At 41.0% G+C, this 17142-nt stretch overlaps 1 pseudogene; it reads right to left on the reverse strand.

The window, feature by feature from the left end:
• The window catches only part of LOC149975253 (uncharacterized), a 70578-nt pseudogene that overhangs the window by 12736 nt on the left and 40700 nt on the right, over positions 1 to 17142 (reverse strand).

Consider the following 17142-nt stretch of genomic DNA (forward strand, 5'->3'; position numbering starts at 1 on the left):
TAGACTACTATAAAGAGTACTACTGTTGATATCTCAGCAAACCAGATAGTGTAGCTATCAGAGGTAGATTTAGTGGGTCTGTTAATTAGAAACACTATATCGATACAGTTGATTTTTTCTAGACTTTATGGCGAGTATCAATATTGTTCACAATTCTATTAGGGTTTGAATCTGTTGTATGCTTGATCTGCTTCCCTAACCATATACTGAATGATGTGAGGGTGTGTCTACAAAAGTCCAGAGGGGATATATGAATCCCAAAATTATTCCTTCGTTATGTCGAGATCACAACTTATTTATCTCATGATCACGACACAACAATGCTGTTTTGTCGAGATGATGAGAAACTCTATAAATGGGAGTGGACGTATTGATGATAGATTGATAGTATGGCTGAGGCGGCACAGCCCACAGTGGATCAGCACATACGATTTCATTGAATGCTACACTAAGGAATGGTACATTTCATGCTAACATCATGCTTTCATTTGTGTTTGTAGCGCATTATCAGTTTCTAAGTTAGAATGTTAGCAAGCTAAATTTCCCTTGCCTTGAGTAAATAGCTTGTGGGGGGGGCTAAGCTCTCGTGAGGCATTTAAGCTCTGAATGATGCCTGACAGGAGAACACTGTCTCCCATGCTGTGTGCCACCCCACAGGACAACAGCCAATCGCATGCAAGCAACAACGCAGCTAACTTGGCTAGTCTTGTGAGCGAGCGAGCTAGCTAGCTAGGTAGTTTTGTTAACTAGATAGCTAGATAGCTTGTTATCTATGCTGGTTGTTAGCTTGCATAATGGATATGTGTATAATTGTAAGGGACACTTCAAAATTTAAATACTATAATATTTACATTTACAGAGTGGGTGAGCTCCATTCCTGAAAGGCTGATCAGGTTGAATAAGAGAGTCAGCGGCTGAGTCTGGATTCTACCTTGTTGGCTGTTTCATAGGTAAAGCTCCTTGCAGGCAGATTAGCAGTCAGTACATGATATATATGATCAAGAGTGGGTTTTCCTGGCGGGTGAAAAGATTCAACAGCAGCCTCAGAGGCTGATATATCAGGATGCTGCCTTCTAGGCTGTCTGCAAGGAGCCTTACCTATGAAACAGCCTACGAGGCAGCATCCTGACATCAGCCTCTGAGGCTTCTACTGAACGCGATCAGCCTGCCAGGAATAGAGCTCATCCCCTGGATCAGATATGCATCTTCCTATAAAGCACTTTGACAGCTAATCTGCCTGCAAGGAGCACTACCCATAAAACAGTTTACGAGGCAGCATTTTGACTTATTGAATGTGATCAGCCTGTCAGGAATGGAGCTCACCCACTCTGTAAATTTAAATATTATCCACAAAACATGAAGTGTCCCTTATAATTATACACATATCAATTATGCAAGCTAACAACCAGCATAAATAACAAGCTAGCTTGCTAGCGAGCTAACAAGACTAGCTGAGTTAGCTGCGTTGTTCCTTGCATGCGATTGGCTGGTCTTGGAGGCATCATGTAGAATCATTCAGGGCTTAAATGCCCCACAAGTGTATTGCGATCAACGCAGCCACAGGGCTACTTGATGAGGTGGTTATCGTGTACCCGAACAAATGAATGGATAATGCATGGTACTGTTGATTATCTCGTGATCTCTACAAAACAACTTTTGTTATGTCGTAATCATGAGATAAATAAGTTATGATCTTGACATAACTATGACTTTTATTTTTTTATTCATATGTCCCCTCATTCGTCTCTCTCTCTCTCTCTCTCTCTCTCTCTCTCTCTCTCTCTCTCTCTCTCTCTCTCTGTCTCTCTCTGACAGACAGACAGAACTCCATGTGGCGGCGAATGCACAACATGAAACCGGTCACCTGAAACCAATAGAACAGTTTCTCAGTAGGCTAAATACAAAAGGGATGAAGGGATTTTAGCCTGACACAGTCCGTGTCCTTATATCAGCGCTAGAAAGCATCTCAAGGACAAGTCTCCCACTGAACAATATGCAGCACACCTCAATTGAAGTTAGGAAAAATGAGAGAGGTGGGATATTTGCAGACAAGTGTCAATGCCAAAAGCACCGCCAGTAGCCTAAATATGTAACTTGTCATACTGGTGAATTATCAACAATATCTTCTTTTTTTTAAAGTCTGCGACTACCTGAGGCTTGTGCAAAATACAGAAATTAGGGTTAAAAAAGTTAATAAGCGAAATACTTCAAACAAACGAACAGAAGGTGAATGGAGCTGAGCATATCCCCAATCACAATAATGACTGATGTTTTGAAAACATATTTGATGATTTTAACAAATACTGGGATAGTTCTACAGTAGGCTAAACGTTTAGGTTTAAATTCAGTGACAGGTAGTCTCTTTACAAAATAAACTCTACGGATAGACAATCAAATGAATGCAATGATAATAGGGGGGAACATGTCGGTCCACACTATGCTACGTATACATAGGCCTAAATTCAGGCCCTGCAGGATATCAGTGCATATTTGATCCTAAGCCTACCAGGCTCATTGTGTGTATTATCAATCCATGGTGTCGGTGTAGGAAAACACACACACACACACACACACACACACACACACACACAATATTATCCCTTGTTTCTATGTTGTAAAACAGACACACATGGATCTATATAACTATGGCAAAGGGAAAGCCACAGTTTGCCTATAGCAATGCATTGATAAAGAAGCTTCCATTGATTCCCTATGTAAATGCCAGCATCAGCAGTAGCTTATCACAGATTAGATCAATTAGAATCGTTTTTGAGAGGGATTGTCACACCCTGACCTTAGATATCTCTGTTTTCTATATATTTTGGTTAGGTCAGGGTGTGACTAGGGTGGGTACTCTAGGTTTTTGTATGTCTAGGGTTTTTTGTATGTCCTAAGTTTTGTATGTCTAGGGGTTTTGTATGTCTATGTTGGCCTGATATGGTTCCCATTCAGAGACAGCTGTTTATCGTTGTCTCTGATTGGGGATCATATTTAGGCAGCCCTTTTTCCCACTTTCTGGTGTGGGATCTTGTCACGTTTTGTTTGGTTGTTTGTTGTTTTGTTATGGTGAGTTTCAGTTTATTAAAAATATGTGGAACTCTACTCACACTGCGCCTTGGTCTCACTCATACGATGATCGTGACAGGGAAAGGAGGTAGAATTCCCAGCCAGGTCACACGTGATACAAGTCAATATTCGACGTCCATCCATTTCTGAGTACGTCGGGAGATGATGTGGAAACCGGCCACTAGGGACAACAGTGAACGCTGATACCTTCAAGTAGGTTTCGCTAGGGTGTTGTGAACTGGGATAGCAGATGGGAATAAACATCTGCCTTCAGTGCCAAAGGTTAAATGTTCAAATGCAGTAATAGACAGTTGTTTTTGACATTTTTTATTTAAGCCTATCGCAAACCTTAACCCTTACCTTAACCATTCTGAGTTTACGCGTAAACTTAAGATTTGAGAAACATGTGTTTGTGTTTTGCACCTTCGCCGTTACAGACAGACTTAATTTAGGGACGATGTTGCAAATGCAGAGCATTCTGCAAATACATTTACTCAAACTCCGTGTTATGATAATAATTCATAATAATTAGGAATGGTTATGGCTAGAATATTTTCTCATATTTTCTCATAGTTTATATTTGGTTCTTCACTTAATTTCGTTTTTATCTGTTCCAATTTGGTCTTCAATGTTTCATCAAAAGGCTAGGAAGAAATGTATCTCTCCATCATTTTAATTTCCAATAAAATATCTTAGTATGCTTTTTTCAAATTGTTTCATTTTCTCTGACAAAAATGATTGGTCTACCGAGGCAACATGATTCATTCAGGTTCAGTTTGATATCGGATGTCATTTTTTGCATAAGAGAAAAGGGCATTCTAGCCCCCCAATTCATTATTATTATAAAACAGTGGGTTTTTTTCTCTTTTGACAGTATGTAATAAATTAAAGTGGATATAGTACAATAATTAGTCATCTTTGCTACAGGTTTTTTACATTACCATCACATTAACTTGTACACATACATTGCAGTACAATTCATTTTTCAAGCATTCGTAAATTAATAATATTGTGTAAAATGTTGCTTTATAGAATGACAGTATAATGTAATTCAGCTACGTAAAATATCAGAGAGAGATCAATAAAACCTTACTATCTGATTGCCTGATGTTATTCTGAGCAGATAAAGTATTGCGACCCAAAGGGGACTAGGACAGGATGTGAAAGATATCACAACAGAACTATCACCAACTATTGAAAGCCAACACTAATTCCTCAAACTTCTCAGAGCGCCAGTGAAGTTAGCTCTGTGCTCTCTAAACCTCCCGGCACCAGTACAGTTCAGTGTAATGGTACAGCTGGGTGCGGTAAGGTGTCAGTCCTTCCTTAGAACAGGAGGAGGACGCGGTAACCTGCCTCCTAACAACAGACCCGCTCCTAATTTGACCCCAATAATCAATGTCACAGAGACACAGATGGAGGACTGGAGGACTCGCACGCAACAGGATCCACACGTACACTTTAGTGCTGACGAGGGGGGAAAGCTGCTCATATCTGTGGCATGGCGCTTTATCTCTCTAGCTCTGACTTCTACTGGACTGGGACTTGGAGGAAAGTCACAGACTCTGAGAGGTCACACAAGACTGGGACTTGGAGGAAAGTCACAGACTCTGAGACTTCTAAAGGACTGGGACTTGGAAGACATGTCACAGACTCTGAGATTTCTACAGGAAACAGACTTGGAAGAATGTCACAGACTCAGAGACTTCTAAAGGACTGGGACTTGGAGGCAAGTCACAGACTCTGAGACTTCTACAGGACTGGGACTTGGAAGAATGTCACAGACTCTGAGATTTCTACAGGACTGGGACTTGGAGGAAAGTCACAGACTCTGAGACTTCTACAGGACTGGGACATGGAAGAATGTCACAGACTCTGAGACTTCTACAGGACTGGGACTTGGAGGAAAGTCACAGACTCTGAGACTTCTACAGGACTGGGACTGAGAGGTCACATAGGTTATAGCTTCAGAGAATGAACGAAAGCACCAGAAGAGAGAGAGAGACAGAGACAGCGTGCGAGACACACACAGAGAGAGAGAGAGAGAGAGAGATAGAGAGAGAGAGAGAGAGAGAGAGAGAGAGAGGACAGTTGCTGACTGACACTGGTACAGAGTGTACAGACAGATATAGCAGCTCCAGTATTGTTTAGATCCACAGCAGCTTGGCTTGGAGAGATGAGACAGGAGCCCAGTCTTAACGCTCCACTTTGTCCACTCCTCAAGTGCCCTGGCCATGTATCTGTCCCTCAAGGATGACACCCTAGCCATCCTCAAACACACCTTACCCCCTGTATTTAAACACACACACATACACACTCCCCTACTCTCCCTGTACACAGACAATTTTCTGCCCCCTACCATCTTGTCACTATTCAGTGTCATGGCTACAGAGTGTGCTTTGTTTACGCAGCAATGATATCGCCCCCTGGGATCTCCATGACAGTTTATTTATGCCTTGGCCCTAATAATGGAGTTGCAGGAAATATATTTCCACGACCAAAACCATGAATATTAATCCTGTTAATATCCTGTTTATTTGAACTATTACTAATTTATTACACACAAGACTAATTGTATCGTTGCTTTATTTATTCGGTAAATCATCCCAAAAGCCGGGTAGAGAGAAACTAGGCGCTAGGAGAAACAGTTCCTGGAGATACACTATGTGCTATTCATTCTGAAAGATGACATGTCTCGTTTAAGTCTTCAAAAGGAAATTAAACTGAACAAAAATATAAACGCAACATGCAACAATTTCAAAGATTTTACTGAGTTACAGATCATAGAAGGAAATCAGTCAATTGAAATAAATTCATTAATCCTTAATCTATGGATTTCACATGATTGGCCAGGGGTGCCGCCATGGGTGGGCCTGGAAGGGCATAGGCCCACCCATGGTGGGAGCCAGGTCCACCCACTGGGGAGCCAGGCCCAGCCAAACATAACTACCTTTTCCCCACAAAAGGGCTTTATTACAGGCAGAAATATTCCTCAGCATCCCCCCTCCCCCTTCTCAGATGATCCAGCAGGTGAAGAAGCCGGATGTGGAGGTCCTGGGCTGGCGTGGTTACACGTGGTCTGCGTTTGTGAGGCCGGTTGGATGTACTGCCAAATTCTTTAAAACGGACGTTGGAGGAGGCTTATGGTTGAGAAATTAAAATGTGATTATCTGGCAATAGCTCTGTTGGACATTCCTGCAGTCAGCAAGCCAATAGCACGCTCCCTCGAAACGTGAGACATCTGTGGCATAGCAACTGCACATTTTAGAGTGGCCTTTTATTGTCCCCAGAACAAGGTGCACGTGTAATAATAATGCTGTTCAATCAGCTTCTTCATATGCCATACCTGTCAGGTGGATGGATTATCTTGGTAAAGGAGAAATGCTCACTAACAGGGATGTAAACAAATTAGTGCACAAAAATGTGAGAGAAAGAATATGTTTGTGCGTCTGGAACATTTCTGAGATCTTTTATTGAAAAATGGGACCAACACTTACATGTTGCGTTTACATTTTGTTCAGTATAAAACTGCTTGGTTGATATTGATGAAAAGAGAGAGCGATGATGAGAATGAACACAGTAGCAACTGTTATAGACACTAGGAGTAGCAGTGCATTGAGGGGTAAGTAAGGACCCCTATCCAGTACTAGACTACAACACTGCTCTGGACACCAATACACTATTCTCACACTCACAATAGACATGCATGTATTTTTGGGCGGTGTTTGTTTTTTAGGACTGGGCTAAGATAAGATTGAACGATTTAGATGTATTTTAAAATTGATCTGTGTTGGTCTGTAGCCTATTGGCATTGATACTTCAGTGCAAGACAAGTTAACACATATTTACTGCTGATGCTCTGGGGCAGTGTTCAGCAGGGCACAACGTGGTGGAACGTTCAGGTAGAAATGAATTGTGTTGAACAAACAGGCCTCTCTGTCAAGTAGAGTAGGGTATCGTGTCAGCTCTATTCATGGTATTTCTATCAGCAACGTTAAATGGAGCCTACATAATGTTGAGCCCTCCTGAACGCTAGTTTAGGAGCTACCTTCAGCACCATGGACAGCTCCTCCTGTAAACACCCTATGACAAACTGACCTATGCATCCCTCTGAAATGGACCAAATACAACCCATATATTTACATACACGTTAAAAAGACAGTGTAGTTTTTAGTTTCCATTCAAATCTGGACTGATCTATTATCTTTATATATTTGTATTCACAAGAATCAATGCAAGAATTTCTAGCCAATTGTTGTGTTGGAAAAGCGACGATAGGTCTACGTTTAAGTCCATTACTATTGATATGCTCTTGCGGCTGTTAAATGGTTATGAACCAAAAGCCACATTGTCCTCTGCGTGGCATTAGGCCTACACTTTGATTTCAAGTACTCAGCGTGTTCCTACGATTTTTGCCAATCTAATGTTACAGTATAAAACTCCTATCGATTAAAAACAACAACATAAATGTTACGCAATTTGCCTTTGAGGTCAGGCGGCTGTAGCGTTCTAGTCAGTCGCAGCCCTTCATCGGAATAGGTATTGAAGTTTTCTATTTAAGAAAAGCTCGTTTCACTTGCAGCTGTGGAGGATTGAAGTGTGGCGCCATCCATCTCTGTATCAGCGAGCTGACACCTTTAAATTGTATTGACACGCCACCGCATTAACATGCAAAGAGCATTGCACGTTTGATTCGATTAGTTAATTGTACACACCTATTTCTCCCTCGTCAACTCATAGGACAACGGGATTCTGCAATCTGCACAATAAAACGGTATAGCTCACGCTTCGAATGACATGGATAGACATCACATTTTGACGTCAATCTTGAACGACCTGGCTGGGTAGTCTACTGCTTCAATCACGAATAGGCCTATATTGCCTTCATATTGTTTTCAAATGTTTTCCTCGTGTAAATGTGTCATTTTAAATAATATAGTTTTTTTTCTAAAGACATTTTCAAGTTGGAGGTGTTATTTTGCATACGACTGTATGAGGACATATTTGAAATATGTCCCATGGAAAATGCATTCTCTAGAGAGTACTGTATCTTTGCTGCCACCTAATGCAGATATTGTGTCTTCTTACACCGTTTAATCTCGGGGTTGGGGAATTCACAGCAACACCACCCGCAACAGAGCGGTTTGCGCCACAGCAGGCGACCAGGATTTCGGCGTCACACGAGACATTTGTGATATGCTAATTTAATCATTTCTGTCTACCGGCCCTTCCACCTATCAATCTAATCACTTAATCAGGATTCGTGCGGCGAGCGCTGAGCTGGAGTCATCCCGTGCACAAATACCACAACAGCCGCTTTCATCTGACGCACGTCCTGCCACCCCCCCTCCCACTCCACCCCCCCCCCCCCTCCCACTCCACCCCTTTTAATTTTAGTGATGGTTCACTTTAATTATTCTGAAAATTAAATCAAACGTAATCACCCGGATTAATGCAACCTGCGAGATAATTCAATGGCGTTCGAAAGCAAATCTATAAATTTCCAAAAGCTGCACGCAGCAGGCAAGCTCCTGACCGCATGAGCTGAACGATTAAGGCAAGTCAACATTTTAACTAGCCTGCTCCGTTGAGTTTAATATAGGCCTATAGGTCTAGCCTTCGGCAGACCATTATTTTGTGTAGAAACTATTTTATATTTTCTTTACTTTCGGAATACACCCTTCACCGAAAACATAGATAAGCCTAGTTATTGCTGCGTGCTGTTGTACTTACAGGCTACTTCTACTGTTTGTGTGTGTGTGTGTCACTGCGCGTGCGTGACTGTTGGTGCGCGCGAGTATGGGTACCCTATGTGCGCCTTTGGCAAGCGTGTGATGCCGTGGTGAACTAATCAACACCGTGTTGATGTAAAAAAAATATATAAAAAATACGCCAACTCTAACAAACATATGGGCTTGACTGACATACTCCCTCACTAAGCATCATCGGACTCCACATACCAACCGTCGCAAACCATAAAATGATTTATCCTAGTTACTCACATGCTCGCTTGGCGTCACTTCTGAGTATTATATTACTGGACTGGGCGGCAGCGGGAGGAGTGGAGCTGGGGTTCTGGGGTTGGTGGTGGCTTTTTCTTCTGTTGCTCTGAGCGTGAGTCAGACCGGGCGATTGCTTCGGGTCTCGAGCAGCGCTTTGCGTTGGGGGGCTTCAAAAATAACTTTAGAGTTTCGGGCTTGGAGATGCCTGCAAGTGCTTTCTGGTGCAGACAGAGGGAGAAACAGAGAGATGGGTAATGCAACTGGGGATGGGAAGACGTCATTTTGCGCGGTTACAGGAGCTCCCCTCCTCTCTCTCTCCTCTCCTGTCCCCTCTCCCTCTCTCTCTAGCTCTTTGGACAGACAGGGCTGCCCCTCTATATTCCCCCGATCCACAACTCGTTGAAAATGTTTATGGGAGAATTCGTGTTATAAAAATGAAAAAATAGTAGGCTTTATTAGGCGTCTTTGGGGAACGTGTTCTTATTTTTATGCCACTGTGATAGCATAACTTTTATTTCAGGCACTCATTAGTTGGAGAAATATGTTCATGTAAAATTTGAGGTGGTCTCTGTCAATGAGGTTGATGTCACAACACAGATAGTCAGTAACCAAAACATAAGCGTGGCGCACGGGTGCCATGGGCACACACACGAAGGAGTTAGGATGATAAGGAGGCATTACTTTGATAAGGTCTCTTCTTTTCACACTCCAGCGAAACAGACTGACCAGTTCAGGCAAAACACACGCAAATCACACATTCAAACATTGACAGCATCGCCTACACAGTGTCGTTTACCCATTGATCCCAAACTTGTTTGGTTATTTAAATGTCATGCAGTGACATGACTAACCACATGTAACCGAACACATCTCCCACAGTGCAAATACATAGGCTTACATCACCACACACGTTTTTTAAATCAGTCAGCTAAGCAAAGACCTCCAACTCACATTGTTTAAAGGTCCAATGTATCTGTTTATCTCTATATCAAATCATTTCTTTCAATTAAGTTAATATATCATAAAGTGAAAATAACAATTTTCACAATTTCACACTATTATTGCAACACCATAGTGTGGAAATATATATATATATAACATATAACACAGGATTTTACGTTTTTGACTGTACTGGGCCTTTAATGACGTCTCTCAAAATAAATTAACATGTGTTTCAAATCGCCCTTCCTATCAAACAGACGTCAGCAAAACCTTTAACCTGACCTCCAGAGCTATATTGACAGGCGCGTGTTATCATAGTGGATATTTTTTCCGTTGACAGGTGTTTGGCGCGGGAAATATTCGGTGACGGGTTTCCGCTGCTCGGGGCACGCGGGTGGGACCGGAGCCCTGCCGGTAACTGTCAAAACAACTGAGGGTATTGGCACTTGTAGACAGGCAGGCAGGTAGATTGTCCTCACGAGGCCCCGGTGGTATGCTAACCACATAGGAACAAAATATTTGTATTGAAATAGGCAACAATAAGGCTGTTTAGGCTAGTTATCTAAAATTAGGTGTGATATTTTGTTGACCTGTCAGCAACTCTGCATACATTTTTAACGGGATATTTCTGTCATGTTTCACCTTGATCTAAAGTCATGTTAAGAGAAGTGGTAGCCTAAACGACAGTTGTTATACTTTTAAATCATGCTACAGCAGAGTAATACCAAAAAGCAAATGATGGCCTATAAAAGTTTACATTGAATTAAGCATTGACTATTGAAGTTTAAACATAAAAAAATATTCAAAGTCGAATTATTTCAGAACCTGACAACTTTGAAATTCGGAGCAAAAAATAGGCCTATTTGTTGAGGATTTCAGAATGTGCACATAGGATACTGGATTTTAGTGTTCACAAAAAAATATATAAAAAAATAGTTTGGGAAAAAGTTAGGCTACTCCCGCAACGGCAAAACATTTTCTCTTTCTCTTTCTCTCTCACTCACACACATTAGTAATACATGTATAGTCTCAGGGTTGGAGGATGTGGGGATTTGAGTGTTTCCCATAGGTTTGGCGGGTGATTAATGTTGCCGGGTGTGTTTCTGTGTTTCATATTCATATCTAATCTCATGGCCCATAAACGAATAACAAAAGGCCGCCAAAGGATTATTCCACCCAGCGGGAAAAGCGCCTGTTTGTGACATGCAGGTGATTCATCGAGTTATAGTAGAGATTTTTTTTCCTGTATTGAAAGATCCTGATTGAAATATTTGATTTAATTTAATCACGTCCATCTGAGCATAGAAGGCTTTTCTTTTGGACTAGTAACAGGGGACATTTGACATATGCAATATGAATGTTTCTTAATGAAAATGCATGCTGATGGTAACTTATTTTAATTCGTGATTTATTTTAACTCATTTATAATTTATTTAACACTAATTTCAGCACGTGATTACAAATTGTATTTTGTTAGAGCGAGCACACGCGCACGCACACACACACAGACAATTTGCTCCAGGTTATTGACGATTATTGGCGCAGGATTATAGAACATCCAGATCAAGCCATGTCCTTCACAGTGGGCGCGTGAGCAGCAATTACGTTGCTTTTTTTTAAATGGCTGTGACACCTCACCTCACGCGGGTTCCACGGATGAAAGCTATGAACTAGTAAATTGTATCAAATATTTCAAGCTAAATACATTTCTCACTTGTTATCGTCTACAATTATTACCCGGGGATGTATAAGTCACTGCGTTAGTGTGGCTTTCGAGCATCTTTAGCCTAAAACACATTTCTGGTCATATCTCACATATGAAGTCATAAGTGCACCATTAGTTATTGCACTACTAAACCTGCTTTTAAGCCTGGTAAAAATGTTTATATTCTTCCCGTTTCCTTCAGCAGGCTAGTGAATTGCCAATCTACATTTTTATTAATTTACTAAGAAAAAGCTGAATAAATAAATGAGCCTCTTGTAAATCACTTCTCACTTTGAAATATTCTAGACTTTACCTCTGGGGTTTTGAATGTCACTTTCCCAACTGTTTTACTCCTTCGCTGTATGAGGGTGCGGAACTGTCCATGGTGCTGAACCTCTGTCCTGCAGTTTACCGGGACTTGGCTCAGTGATCTGGGGCGTTTTCAACCAGGTGAATGTTGCAGATATCAATGAAATAAATAGAGCTGACAAGATTCCCTGTTCTAGGTGACAAACAATTTCATCTGTTCTACACAATACATGTATATCTTCAACGTTCTGCAACGTTGCACCATCCTGAGCACCCCCTTGCTGTTCACACAAAATGAAGTATGCTCAACTACTTTCTGTTATTCTATTTCTCTATTTCATGTTTTCTTTAATCTTTCCGTCCTTTATGCAAGGGGTTATTTGCAAGAATGAGCAGAGCGCACTCCGGCGCCCCAATCACCACTTTGTCTAAAAGCCCTAGCCTTGCGCAGGCGGTTCCGCTACGTCAACACGCGCCAACCACTTCATCAACCGCGCGCTGACCTCTCGGTGTCATTGGTGCCTCGAGACTCTTTTATTTTCCTCTCACACACAGTGGAACAACGGATACGTAGCTTACGATGTTCATCTGCAAATATTTGACTGCATATAACATTAGGCCACAGCCTCTCTGGTAGCATTATTGTTTTGCTGGATTTATGAAGATGTATAATGTTAACTTTACTGTCAAATGATATTTATGTAAAATGACACCTGTCTTCTTCTTGAGACTTTGTTTAGAGAAAGTTGAATAGCCTATTTTAAAGAAAATAATAGATAAATAAGATGCTATAGGGAGTCAGGGATTAGTTCACTTTTAATTGCCCCCAAAATTGATGCTCTCCCTCCTATGTACCTATGGAAACATGATCTCTCTTACCTCAGGTTATGAGAAAGAGATTGCATGCTGGATTAGACTTCACTCTGCAGATGCAAGCACTGAAACCATTGTATTTATAAGGCATATTTATTTATGCTGTTAAATAAGGTCTATTCATTGATGATTTGTAGGCCAACTAGCTTGTGTTATATACTGAATATTGTGGACATTATTTCTAAAAGATGTGAGATAATGTCTAGATGCTTTTTATAGTGGAGATCAAGTTTATAAATTGCTTGGCTGGGCTGATGAGACAGTGGATTGCGCAGTCAGATGGAACAGAGTAAATAGGTATTTTAATGTCATAGATTTAGCCAGTGGTAACTTGTGGAATGGACACCGGCTGGAATGCGGTTTTAACCCTTCAGCAATCAGGATTAGACCCACCGTGGTATAGAGGATAATGCACAGAATATAGAGTGATTAGACTAAGTGACAAATACTTTCTTTAGGGATTTATTTGACAAAGATTAGCGTAAAGTCCGGGGACCTCCCAGGAGCTGGACCAAAATAGCCATGAAAATGAAGTTAATGAAAAAGAGAACTTTTAACTGCCCCCAAATGTTAACTAATCCATTACTCACTAAGGCATCATATTGATCTATTGTTTTTGTATTCTTATTGACATCACACTGCATAAACTGAGGATATGGAACAATGAGAGAACGCTTAAGAGTATTGAGATACACCCATTCATTATATTGTGTCAGTTATTATGAAGGGCAAGGAGATGAGTAGGCAAAACAGATATTGATATGCTGCCCCGTGTATGTGACAGGGCCAGTGATGTGTCAGGGGAATAGTAGTGGGCTCTTCATTTGTAAATGAGACAATGAGAGGAGGTCACCTCAGTGTTGGTACGCAGCCCTGTGTATGTGACAGGGCCAGCGATGTGTCAGGGGAATAGGAGAAAGTTCTCTAGCATGGGAGGCCTAGAGTAGAGTCATTAGCTCTGTCTCCAGATGGTACACACTTAAACAGATGAGGCCTGGGATCAAAACAAGCCTGGGACTCGCCTGGCCCCTGTCCCCCAAAGCAGCAACACTCACTGACACAGCTAAAGCCCCTGTTAACCATGTAACTTACTCCCCTGCCAGAATTACCCTTCCCTCTACAGAGGCGCACATCCAGGCGCACACACACGCACGCGCACACACACACACACATACAGTCTAAATGGATTTCAGTCGCATCCCCTCTCCCCTATAATAACCCTTAAAGGGGATTTCCCCCTGGCTCTACCACGGCATATAGTCATTACTATATTAACAACGTTATGTTTTTATCTTAAACATCACAATTATCCAAACCACAAAGTAGAACTATCACATTTTAATTTCACTGGTAGAATCGGGAAATTTGTGTGTATTTGTCTGCACATAGTGAACCACAATATCCGACATTCATAGCGAATGCTGACACTGCCCGCTAGGTAGTGTGCACACAAACTTGAATAATGGCGTTGTTTACTTCAAATGACCAACACACAGTAATCTCAGAACTTCTCTAAGGAAGATTGTTTTGTAAAATGTTGGTTTTTCACTGTTTGTCATCATGCACATCTTGTGTACGGTGCCTGGCTGTGCTACACTGTAAGATTTGTTTAATTAAACAAACATTGTTCCATAATGTTACAGTATTAACTAAACCTGTTCACTTTACCAGTAGTTTGCAAATGTTTGCTGGCACAGCTAGAAATGAAAATGTTGTGAGTCTGGTAAAATAATCTGTGATATTTTGTAGCATATAGCAATGTTGTATTAGTTTCTGAGGTTTTGACTTAGGTATATCTAGCTGTCTTATTTGTATTTGTTATTTTTTTAAATGTATTTATGAACTTAACCAGGTAGGCTAGTTGAGAACACGTTCTCATTTACAACAGAAACCTGGCCAAGATAAAGCAAAGCAGTGCAACACAAACAACAACAGAGTTACACATGGAATAAACAAACATACAGCCAATAATACAATAGAAAAAGTCCTTATACAGTGTGTGCAAAATAGGTAGGATAAGGGAATTAACTTCTTAAGCTATAGGGGGCAGCATTTTCACTTTTGGATAAATAGCATGCCCAATTTCAACTTCCTGCTAATCATGTCAAGAATATAAGATGTGCATATTATTCGTATATTTGGATAGAAAACACTCTGAAGTTTCTAAAACTGTTTGAATCATGTCTGTGAGTATAACATAACCTATGTAGCAGGCAAAACACCGAGGACTAACCGTTCAGAATCTTTATTTTTTTTGAGGTCTCTGTCTCTTTACTGAGTTCTCATTGGCAAACAATATTTCTTAGGAACTTGTTTTCAGTTCCTACCGCTTCCACTGGATGTCACCAGTCTTTGGAATTTGGTTGCGGTTATTCATTCTTGCAATGAAGAAGGGCCAACTAGGAACTGCGTAACACTGTTGAGAGTTGCACAAGACTTGAAAAGTAGCTTGGTTTGTTGTGTTCCTTTATTGAACACAGATGGACCCGTCTTCAATTTGATCGATTATTAACGTTAAAAATACCGAAAGTTGTATTACAAAAGTAGTTTGAAATATTTTGGCAAAGTTTATAGGCAACTTTTGAAATATTTTGTAGTGACGTTGCGCATTTTGGAAGCTGTTTTTTTCTGGATCAAACGCGCCATATAAATTGACATTTTGGATATATATGGACGGAATTAATTGAACAAAAGGACCATTTGTGATGTTTATGGGACATATTGGAGTGCCAACAAAAGAAGCTCGTCAAAGGTAAGGCATGTTTTATATTTTATTTCTGCGTTTTGTGTAGCGCCTGCATGGTTGAAAAATGCTACCCTCTGTTTACTGTTGTGCTATCATCAGATAATAGCTTCTTATGCTTTTGCCGAAAAGCCTTTTTAAAATCTGACATGTTGGCTGGATTCACAATGAGTGTAGCTTCAATTGAGTATCTTACATGTGTGATTTAATGAAAGTTTGATTTTTATATCAGTTTATTTGAATTTGCCTCGCTGTATTTTCCCTGGTTTTTGGCCAAGTGGGATGCAAGCGTCCCCTATACCATAAGAAGTTAAGGCAATAAATAGGCCATAGTGGCAAAATAATTACAATATAGCAAATAAACACTGGAGTGATAGATGTGCAGAAGATGAGTGTGCAAGTAGGGATACTGGGGTGCAAAGGAGCAAAATAAATAACAGTATGGGGATGAGGTAGTTCGATGGGCTATTTACAGATGGGCTATGTACAGGTGCAGTGATCTGTGAGCTGCTCTGACATCTGGTGCTTAAAGTTTGTGAGGGAGATATGAGTCTCCAGCTTTAGTGATTTTTGCAGTTCGTTCCAGCCATTGGCAGCAGAGAACTGAAAGGAAAGGCGGCTAAATGAGGAATTGGCTTTGGGGTTGACCAGTGAAATATACCTGCTGGAGTGTGTGCTATGGGTGGGTGCTGATATGGTGACCAGTGAGCTGAGAAGGCGGGGCTTTACCTAGCCTGAGGACTACAGAGTACCTTCCAGACCACGTAATCAATTTAGTCTATCCCTCTTCTCTTTTTACCTTTTCTTTTTGTAAAACTCAAGTTATCTGGAGTTATTCCACAGTGTCCTGCTGAAAAATACAACCACCTCATTCTACTCTTTGCAGATTCTCAAAACACAACACAAGGACATGTCTACAAAATTCCCCTGCAGAGATACTATTGACAAGAATGATTTGTCAAAGTCAATGGGCTGGGAGAGTTTACAGACAGTACTTTGAGATTAGGAAAGGGGTTTTGGTTGTGCAGAGTTGTGCTTAAACAGTGCATTTTATTCCCAAGATGGCATAGCAGTTCAGACGTATTTTTGTCCTCGTCCTGTCGTGTATATAAATATATAGATATATTTACAACTTTTTTTTCAAATACATTTTTAATTTTCCAAAAACTCATCTTCAGAACACTCTCCTGCAATCCGCTTCACCAATTTATATTTATATAAAAAAGTATTATTTACCTCAGATCTGTAATCCTCCGAGAGGCTAGCCAGAAATTAGCCAGAAGCTAGCTGGGAGCTAGCCAGAAGCTGGTCCAGAAGCTACTCTGAAGCTGGTTCAGAAGCTAGTTAGCTTATTTACTGGCTAATCGTTAGTACTCAGCTAACCACGGTTTGTGGTCATCGGCTGTCCTTTGGCTCGAGAATCTATCGCCAGTTTTGTACGGCGCGGTGTAGCGCAGCTAGAGCTAGCCAGCTGAAGAGTTCCATCAATCACTCCTGGGCTG

This window comes from Oncorhynchus mykiss, chromosome 19 (assembly GCF_057628025.1).
Source record: "Oncorhynchus mykiss isolate SJ-2025 chromosome 19, ASM5762802v1, whole genome shotgun sequence".
In the NCBI taxonomy this organism is placed as follows: Eukaryota; Metazoa; Chordata; class Actinopteri; order Salmoniformes; family Salmonidae; genus Oncorhynchus; species Oncorhynchus mykiss.